The sequence below is a fragment of the Manis pentadactyla genome, chromosome 10 (assembly GCF_030020395.1).
Source record: "Manis pentadactyla isolate mManPen7 chromosome 10, mManPen7.hap1, whole genome shotgun sequence".
Classification (NCBI taxonomy): domain Eukaryota; kingdom Metazoa; phylum Chordata; class Mammalia; order Pholidota; family Manidae; genus Manis; species Manis pentadactyla.
The window spans coordinates 7564705-7574736 of NC_080028.1; the positions used below are offsets into that span (position 1 = coordinate 7564705).

General features: G+C 43.6%; 1 long non-coding RNA gene across 2 annotated transcripts; it reads right to left on the reverse strand.

Annotated features, from left to right (window-relative positions):
* Positions 1 to 1521: 1521 nt before the first annotated feature.
* On the reverse strand, positions 1522 to 5773 carry LOC130685068 (uncharacterized). Of its 2 annotated transcripts, XR_008999503.1 has the most exons (5): positions 5639 to 5773; positions 4738 to 4818; positions 4325 to 4417; positions 1968 to 2138; positions 1564 to 1636 (listed from the first exon to the last, which is right to left on the reverse strand). It is a non-coding gene; the product is annotated as an uncharacterized LOC130685068 (long non-coding RNA). The 2 variants fall into 2 exon arrangements; XR_008999504.1 differs by lacking the exon at positions 1968 to 2138 and having other exon boundaries at positions 1522 to 1636.
* Positions 5774 to 10032: the final 4259 nt, after the last annotated feature.

Sequence of the window (10032 nt, forward strand, 5' to 3'; positions counted from 1 at the left end):
CACGGGACAGACACTGGTCAAAGGGCTGCGGTAATTCCATGTCCCGGTCTTGAGTGACCTGCTTTCTCTCCTCTGTTTCCTAAAAGGCTCTCTCCCTAACAGGCCTCCATTCACCTCATTAGTATCTAAATAACCTGTAGCTCTGGATTAAAGGTCAGCCCTTCTGAGAGACCCTCCCTGACCACTCCTCGGGGGTTTCACACTGTGCTATGGTTGGTCCCCTCCAATTGTCACACAGTACACCTCCGCATCTCCCGGGGCTTAGATTCCAGTGAAAGGAGAGAGAAAATGAAAAAAAAAACCGAATAGGAAAATATACATAGTGCTGAGGAGAGGGAAGGAAGAGGGCAGTGCAGGAGGAGAGGTAGCAGTTCGGGGCAGGGTGGTCAGGGGATTTCCTGTGGAGAAGGGTTACATTCAAGACCCGAAGGAGGAGAGGGCCTGGGGAGTCACCTGGACATCCAGGGGAAGAGGGGTCCAGGCCAGTGCAAAGACCCCGCCTCCACCGAGTGGAGCTGACTCGATGGGAGTGGAGTGAGTGAGGGGCAGAGGGGAGGAGAGAGCAGAGGGGAGGGAGAGGTGCCCCAGATGTGTAGATCCTGAAACCCTTCTAATGCCTGCGGCTTTTACTCTGAGTGAGGTGGGAAGACTTTGCAGGCATGTGGGCTCAGGAGGGACCGAATCTGACTTAAAACCAGCATTCACTGTCCCTGCCCTGGGCAGGCTGAGTCCTAAGGGCAGACAGATGCCAGACTCTGAAAAAGCCCTCCAGGGGCTTCCAAGCCAGTGGGGTGCCCCCCAGTAAAATCAGGTTGCAACATAGAAAGGCCAAACCCACCACACATAGATGGAATGGAATTCTTTACCTGACCTGTAGTGTGTGTTCTGATAAAGATTTATTCAATATAAATGAATAAGAGAGACAAGTTCACTTCCATTTTCTTCTTCCTTCTCTCTTTTCTCCTTCACTGCTTGCCTCCCTTTCTTCCAGAAACATTTGTTCAAAGCCTATTATGTTAGCAGCAGTACTAGATTATAACCCATGGAATAAAATACCTACACATCATATTGATATAAATGAATAACTGAATAATTATAAATAAATGGGAAGGGGGAAGAAAAAGCTCTTTTTTACAGTAGGATTCCAATTAATAAATGCAGAGGGAATGAGGGAAATAGAAACTCACCATTAGAACACCACAATAATACTCATTGCAGGCGAGATCCAGAGATGGATGTGAAAATTAGTGGGCAAATTTTGAGGAAAAACAGAATATTTGCATAGTCTAAAAATATCTCCTCCTAGATATTTATTAACAACAAAGGGAAAATAATTGGACAATAGAGAAACCTGGCAGACACCATCTTAGTCAAATGATTAACAGCCCAGGAATAAGACATCAGCATCATCTACCCGTGGTACACAGAGGCTTACTTCTGTGTTACTCTTCCCCAGAAAGCATAACCTCGATCCAATCATTAGTAAACCCAAGTGAAGGACATTCTACACAGCATCGGATAGTACTCCTCAAAAGGATGAAGGTCATGGAAGATAAGGGACAATTGAAGAATGTTACGGATTACAGGACACTAAGGAGAGACGAGCAGTAAGTTCAATGTGGGATCATGGATTATTCTAGAAAAGGGAAAAAAGAGAAAGGACATTAATGGAAAAATCGGTGCAATCTGAATAAAGTCTGTAGTTTAGTTAGTAGTATTGTGCCAATGTTATTTTCTTGGTTTTGATTATTGTGCTATGGTTTTGTAAGACGTTAGGCTGAGAGGAAGCTGGGCAAGAGGATATATGGGAACTCTGTGCTAATTTTTGCAACTTTTCTCTAAGTCTAAAATTACTTGAAAATAAAGAGTAAAAAAAGAAAAAAATGTAAGAAGCCTCTCATACCCCTAGCACCCAGTGTGTGATCTCTAAAATACCATCTTCTTCAAAAGGAACCAAGGCTACTTACAGAACGACTGATTCCAGGTCCAGAGCACAGGACTCCGGAACGTCCTGAAGCAGCAGCTGCCAGAGGTGCTACCCGACCTGCAGGGACCTACGGCCTGGGGAGCCAAAGTGAAGAGGTGGCACAGACGGGAGACGGAATGATGTCAACGCCAGCAAGAACAGCTGCGATGGCCTAAGGCACATGAAAGGTCTGAATCCATGAGTTTACAACAACGCTAAGAATAATTTTTAAAATTCTGAATTTGCCACGTGTGGTGGGTGCTGGAGAGGCAACTCATTGCTTTGAAGATCGGTAAATAAAGGGCAAGAATGGAGCATTTGTCCTGCTCCTCTTTTATACCTGCGCCTCAGAGAAACCAAGTGGGTGATGAGGGGAAGTTTCTCTTCACAGAAGTGTTGTAGTGCAAGAGAGAGTGAGCAGACTTGTAGATGAGAGGTTTTCATCTTGTATCCCTTCACGACCTAAGGGACCTAAGCATTCAAGAGCGATGGCTGCTTATGTCAGCCAGACATCGTTTGCCTCCTCATAAAATCACACACCTCCAATGAATTAATCTCACCCAAACACTCCAGTCTGAATCTAATCAGGCTATAGATTAAACTACCAATTTATAAGAAATACAAAGGACAGAGAAACTTGTTGAATGAATTATACCGATGTGATCAGCAAACTCCAAACTGTGGCAGGTGGTAGGACAAGTGATGTGTTCGCAAAGAAAATAGAAACTGGGGATAAAAGAGATCTAAATCACATATCAACTAATTGCACAGTGCAATTCTTACTTTTATCCTGATTTTTTTAAAAATTATAAAATGGAAAACATCTCTGTCCATTTATGAGACTACTGGAAACTTGAACACTGGATATTTGATACTGAGGAACAGTTGTATGTCTTTTTAGTTGTAATAATATTGTGGCTGTGTATATAAATTATCGAAGGTCTTATTTTGAGAGAGACACACTGAAATATTTAGAGAAGAAATGACATGATGTGTGGATTTACTTCCATAGAATATGTCATGGAGGTGTGGGTGTGGATGGCCAGGCATGGGTTGACGGTTATTAGGCTGATGAAAGTCCATTTTCCTATTCTATTTTTCAGTGTATGTCTGATATATTCTACATAATAAAGTCTTTAAAAACATTTGCAATCTACAGCTTAGGGATAACAACTATTAACATTTCATAGTGTACCAGAGTTTAGTCTTTTAAAAAACATGTGTATGTGCCTGTATATTCTATAAAATTTGGATCATACAACATACATCCTTTTAGCAACATGTTTCTAGAATACATTGCCCCTTACAGTGAACATTCTACCAGAGGGTAATTTTTAAGTCTTTTAGGTCCTGGATGGTGCAGATGCCATGTTGAGCCCAATTTGCTGCCTTCAAGGCAGTCTGTGATCTAGGGGGTGAGCAAATCTCACCTCTGTGACTCATTTTGCTCATCTGTATAATGGGAGTGCACTTTCTAACTCCCAGCTGAACAGTTTCGAGGGCAGAATATTTACTCTGCTGCCCAGGCTTCCCTTCCAAGGGAGACCTAGACTTGATTCTAGGCAGTAGCCTCCACACCTCTGAACGACAGTGTCCCACGTATCATAGGCACTTAATAAGTTCTGTTAATGAGCTCCACTTCAGAGCCTGGGACTCATTTGATTGTTATTACATATTGACACTCACATCTTCCTCTGGGCCATGTCCCTGCCTTCCAGGCAGCATCAGGGACCTCTCGGGACCCCAGAGCCCCACTTCTCCCACGGCTGCACCGTGGTTTCTGGCCTCCTGTCTAGCTTCCCTTGCAGACCCCAGGCTCCTCGGGCCCCCAGCACCTGGCAGGCAGTCTGGCACAGAGGACGCTCTCATAAATGTGTGTTGACTAAATGAAACAGGAAAGAAAAGCCACCCAGAGCGCATGGCCAAGGGGCGTGTGCTAACCCAACCCCAAACCCAAGTCCAAACTCCTTGGAGACTTTTTAAAAAATGAAGCACCAAGGCAGTTGCAGATTAGTTGGCCTCCCTTTCCTGGGGACACACAGGGGCCAGGGTGAGGGGGTGAAGCGCAGCGGGGCAGCCGGGACCAGGGGCAGTGTGTTTGGCTCTGGGCCAGGGGAGGAAAGCGAGCAGTGCGAGAGGCCCCTTCATCCCCCACTGGCTGTGCTCAGTGAGTCCCTGGGGTTGAGAGGAGCCTGTATGGGGCTGGCAGCCTCCCCATTTGGCAATCACGATTGCTCCAGACGAGCATTCCCCTCCGCCCACACTTCCTCCTCATCTTCGCCTCTCAGCCTGGCTCTGGTCTGGTTGGCCCCGGGCCTGTGCCCACACCTCCAGCCTCCCTCCCTGGGGCTTGTTTACCTGGTGAGGTGCAGGATGCTGTGGGGTGAGCACTTTTGACCTCGCTCAGTCTGATGGCCACGGGTGATGGCATGGGAGCTGTTTTTCTTTCTGCTATAAATGACAGACACTGGTTTAGATGAGGAGGTGCTGGGCAGAGGGAGGCCCCTTGGTTAGTTTACAAAGCCCCTGAGGACACATGTTGCTCAGGCTGTGGAAGCTGAGCCCTTCCGGGCAGGATCCGTGACCCACCTATCTGAGGGTCCCAAGTCTACGGTATGGGGCCTGGCATTTTGGTTGGAGAGAGGCAGAAGAGGCTTGGGAAGTATTTACTGAATTAATGAATGAATGAGTGAACCATGTTAAATACAGTTGCAGTCACCACAGAACAAGGAAGGAAAGAGCCCAAGGGTTCCAAAGTCAAGCAGACATACCTGGGTTCAAATCCTTTCCCTGCCATGTTCTGTGTGACTCAGGGCAAGTCACCTAAATGTTCTGAGTCTCAGGTTCTTCAACTGTAAAATGGAAGCAAAAACATCTACTGTGCTTATGAGATTTTCATGTTTGTAGAGCATATGGCACATGATAGGCTTAATAAATGGTCATTACTGTTGTTAATATGGTTTACTACTTTAACAGATACCACCAAGGACCTACTATGAGCCAGGTACTTTCTAGGCACTTGGACCAGATCATGAACAAAACACACCAAGACCCCGTGCCTCATGAGGTTTGCATTCAGGCAGAGGAGACAATAAACAACAGATAAATAAATGAAGTAGTGTGCTGGAAAGTGATAAATGCCATGGGGACAAAAAGCAGAGAAGGATGGGGGTGAGGAGTTCATCTGGGTGGGTTGGATTGTCATTTTAAAGAGGGTGCAGAGTAGGCTTCATGAAGAAGGTGGCACTGAGCAAAGACTGGAAGTGAGGGAGACAGACGGGCCAGTATCCCAGAAGGCACTGGGATAGGCACAGGCTCCACCGCTCCGCAGGCACACATGCCTGGCAGCCAAGGGCAATGAGCCGCTGGGCTTTGCCTGCCCTTGTGAACCTGGCTTTTATGCAAGAGGAGAGGGGCTAGTGCCGGGCTTTGAGCAGAAGAGCGGCAGGATCCGACCTACATGTCAGGGTGCCTGCATTACCAGGGCAAGCGCAGATGGAAAGGGGCAAGGTGAGAGGCAGAAGAACACGTGCAGAGGCCCCAGAGCTGTGAGTGGGGGCGGCGGCGAGGGGTAGTCAGATTCTGGGTGTGTTGAAAATGCACTGAATGTGCACTAAATGCCATAGAATTGTACACTTTAAAATAGTCAACTTTATGATATATGGACTTTACCTCAGTTTAAAAAAGCCCTCTGTGAAGACCTCAGTGCCAGGCCCCGGGGCCCTCTGTGCACGCGATGACTTCCATTGCTGTTCTCCACGAGGCCCAGCTGTCTGTGGCTTGTGCAGGACGCTCACGGGCTCTCTGTCCCACTTCCAGCAGAGTATAGCCCAGAAAAGCAAAGGGATGTGTCCCTTGCAAGGTCAGGTCAGTTTAGGGCAACTGGATTTTCCAAAACCTAAACCAGGAAATCTGGTCTGACAAGCATGGGATTTGCATCTGAAATCAGCCCTGCCCTGAAAAACCTGTGGCTGGGGGTCGCTCTCTTCAGAGGGAACCAGTACTTCTGGGTTTGTTCTGCTTGGGGAGGAAGAAACAGGAACAGCCTCCCTGGCTTCTCAGAGCTCCATATTCAACCCTTCAGGCAGGGTCCAAGGCTGCCAGAGACAGAGGGGACCTTGGAGATCATCTATGAGGAAAAGTGAGCTGCAAGACAAATATACCTTCTCCCAAGTCACACAGCCAGTAAACGGCTGAGGTGGGACTAGGAGGAAGTGACCCAACATTTATATAGCACCTGCTCTATGTCCAGGAGCCTCACGGACACCATCTCAATTGAAAGTAGGTGTTTGTAGCTCCATTCTGCAGATGAGATTCAGAGAGACTGAGTAACCAGGCCAATATTGCCCAGCTATCAAGAGGCAGACCTGGCAGTTGAATAGAGGCCTACCAGACTCTTAGAATCTGTAATTATTACTGGGCCTTTATCTGTCTGGTTCACAAGTGTATCCTCAGTGCCAAGAGAATGAATGGATGAGTCAAACCAAGCTCTTTCCACTCTCCCACACTTCCATCCAGATTCACCCTGTCCAAAGTTAACAGACCTCTGAGGCTCTCATATAGTTGTCATGGTAACAGAACTTTTAGAACTTCTGGAAATTGCAGCTGCAGGCATTCCAGGACAAAACCAGTGAAACTTTCTCTGCCAAACCAGTTAAGGCTTTTCTGTCCAAGCTGACAAGGGTTGACACAAAGCAGCAAAGAGCTAGCAGGAGAACTTTCCTAATGTACCTTTATTGTTATTGATCATCATATTGACCAAGCACCTTTTGTTTGTTAACCCCAGCGCTGTCACCTTCACCACAGATCCATGGTTTGAAAAATGATATCTATTGAGGACATCTGCCTTCTGGTGGACATCTACCACCAGAGCTTTGGATCAGTGGAGATAACCACCATTACCCCAGTGGGCTGAGCGCATTTTAACCCAAAGCAGGGAACGTGACAGTTTTGCTAAGTAATACAAGTCTGTAGGGTTTGGACTTCTTGAAATATTGAAAATAACTCTTAGGACTATTCCAAAAAAAATAAGAAATGAGAATGAGGAAATAACCATAGCTATAAAAAACTTTTTTTTTAATAAAAAGAGAATTTTATATAAGAAAGAATTGTCATCAAAAAGACATAGGCACCCCTATGTTTATTGCAGCTCTATTTACAATAGCCAAGAAATGGAAGCAACCTAAGTGTCCATCAGTAGCTGAATGGATAAAGAAGATGTGGTACATATACACAATGGAATATTATTCAGCCATAAGAAGAAAACAAATCCTACCATTTGCAACAACATGGATGGAGCTAGAGGGTATTATGCTCAGTGAAATAAGCCAGGTGTAGAAAGACAAGCACCAAATGATTCATCTGTGTAGTATAAAAACAAAGCAAAAACTGAAGAAACAAAATGGAGGCAGACTCACAGAACCCAAGAATGGACTAACAGTTACCAAAGGGAAAGGGACTGGGGAGGGTGGGTGGGAAGGGAGGAATAAGGGGACTAAAGGGCATTACGATTAGCACACATACCATAGTGGGGGGGGGCATGGGGAAGGCAGTACAGCACAGAGAAGACAAGTAGTGACTCTATAGCATCTTACTATGCTGATGGACAGTGACTGTAATGGGGTATGTGGGGGGGACTTGATAATGGGGGGAATCTAGTAACCACAATGTTGCTCATGTGATTTTATATTAATGATACCAAAATTTTTTTAAAAACCTTATCACCAAAAAATATATCATGGAAAATCTAAAACAAAACAAAACAAAAAAAGAAAGAATTGTCATGATTATGCAAATAAATGAGAATGCCTGAACTCACTGGACAATTTTCTAGGAAACCATAAATAACCCAAGTTGATCCTAAAGACAAGGAAATTCTTTTTTTTTCCTTTTTTAAAAATTCAAGTGTCATTGATATACAATCTTATATTAGTTTCAAGTATACAACACAGTGGTTCAGCAGTTCCCCATATTATTAAATCCTTACCCCATCTGGTGTGGTTACTATCTGTCAGCGTAGGAAGATGTTACAGAATCACTGGCTATGTTCTCCATTCTGTACTACTGTCCCTGTGCCAACTTATATTATGATTGAGAATTTTTGTGCCGCTTTATCCCCACCACCCTCCCCACCCACCCACCCTAATACCACCCCCATGGTATCCACCAGTCACTTCTCAGAAGATAAGGAAATTCTAAACGGACCAAATATCATGTAAAACAATGTTATCAAAGAGTTATTCTCTCACCCACAAAGGGAAAAAAAGAAGCAGCACAGGTCCAAACAAGTCCTTGGGTGAATTCAATCAACACTTTAAGGAGTGATGAATAAAAATGCCATTCCAATGGTTCAAGATGGTAGAAATAACAACCACCACCACAATAATAATAAAGCCCTGCATTTACTCAGTCCCTATGTGACAGATGCAATTCTAAGTGTTCATTTAATTCACACAATAGTCCTGTGTAATTATTGTCCCCATTTTAGAAATGAAAAAAACTCAGGCAGTTAGATAACTTGTCCAGGGCCACACAACCGGGAAGGGGCAGATCCAAATTGGAGCCTGGTGAGTTTAGTTCCAGAATTCACTCTCCTAACCACTATGCCATGTCAATTCTTCCAAATTCCTTTTATGAATATTGATAAATATCAATACTCAAATCTGTCAAGGCAGCACAAAAGAGGAACACTACAGACTGGTCTCATTTATGAATATAACAGCAAAATGTAAACCAAATATTAGCAAATAAAATCCAGCAGCACATAAAAAGCATTATAGACCACAACCAGGTAGGGCCATACAGGGAATATGGGATGGTTCAGTATTAGGAATACCATTAATATCATTTACCATATTGATAAACCATTGGAGAAAATTGCATGATTATTACATAATGCTGAAAAAGTATTTGAGGAGATTTAAAAGCCATGCCTGATTTTTTAAAAATTCCCCAACAATAGGAAGGGAAGAATGTGTCCTTAAAATACAATTATACGCACACGCACACACACACACACACACACACACATACCTCAAACTAAAAAGCTAATTTGTAAGGCTAAAATGCTAGAATACTGATAGCATTCTCAGTAAAGTCAGGACAAAAGATGGTATCTACTCCCATCACTTTAATTTAAAATTGTTCCAGAGGCACTTACCAATGTAATTAAACAAATGAACAAAAAAAAGAGGAATAAACATTGAAAAAGAGGAGATAAAATTATTCACAGCTGATATGACACAATTATATCTTAGGAAACCTAAGAAACTTAACTGAAAAACTGTAGCACTATAGAGAATTCAGTAAGTAGCGTAAGTACAAATTTAATACACAAAAATCAATAGCCTTACTAAATATAAAAAAGATTAGTTTGAAAATGTAGTGGAAGATTTACATTTTGACCCAGAAATCTCAGTTCTTGGGGATTTATCTTACCAATATACTTATATATTCATTCACTCTTTCATTCATCTAGCCATTATTCATTCAGCAGTTATTAACTGAAGGTTTGCTCATTCAGTATCAGATAGCTTTCTGGGTCTGAAGAATACAAATGAATAAACAAATTGGACAAAACCAAACCAAAACCAAAACCTTATGATCTGGTGGTAGGAAACAGACAATAAACATAACTTTAAAGTAAGTGTGTTAGAAGGTGATGACTGCTGTCAGAAAAATACTGAGCAGGATAGGGAGACTGGGAACACTGGTGGTTAGCATGGGCCGCCAAGAGAAGGAAGGGGGTAAGGGGGTAAGCCATGTGAATATGGGGTGAAGTTGTTCCTGCCCCCACAAAGTCCCTCAGGTGGAGTGGTGTGTGCACACAAAATGAATCATGTCTATCGTGTGAAAAGATTCCAAAGATAAGTTTTCATCTATCGGGGACCAATGAAGCAGACTGACATTTACCAATGGAATATTAGGTAGCTATACAAAAGAACAAGGAATCTCTATGAAGTGGGATGGAAAGATTTCCAGGACATGTTTCATAAAAAAAAAGCAAGGACAGAAAAGGTCATACAGTATGCTAGCTCTGTGTAAGAAAAGAAATAAAATCAATATTA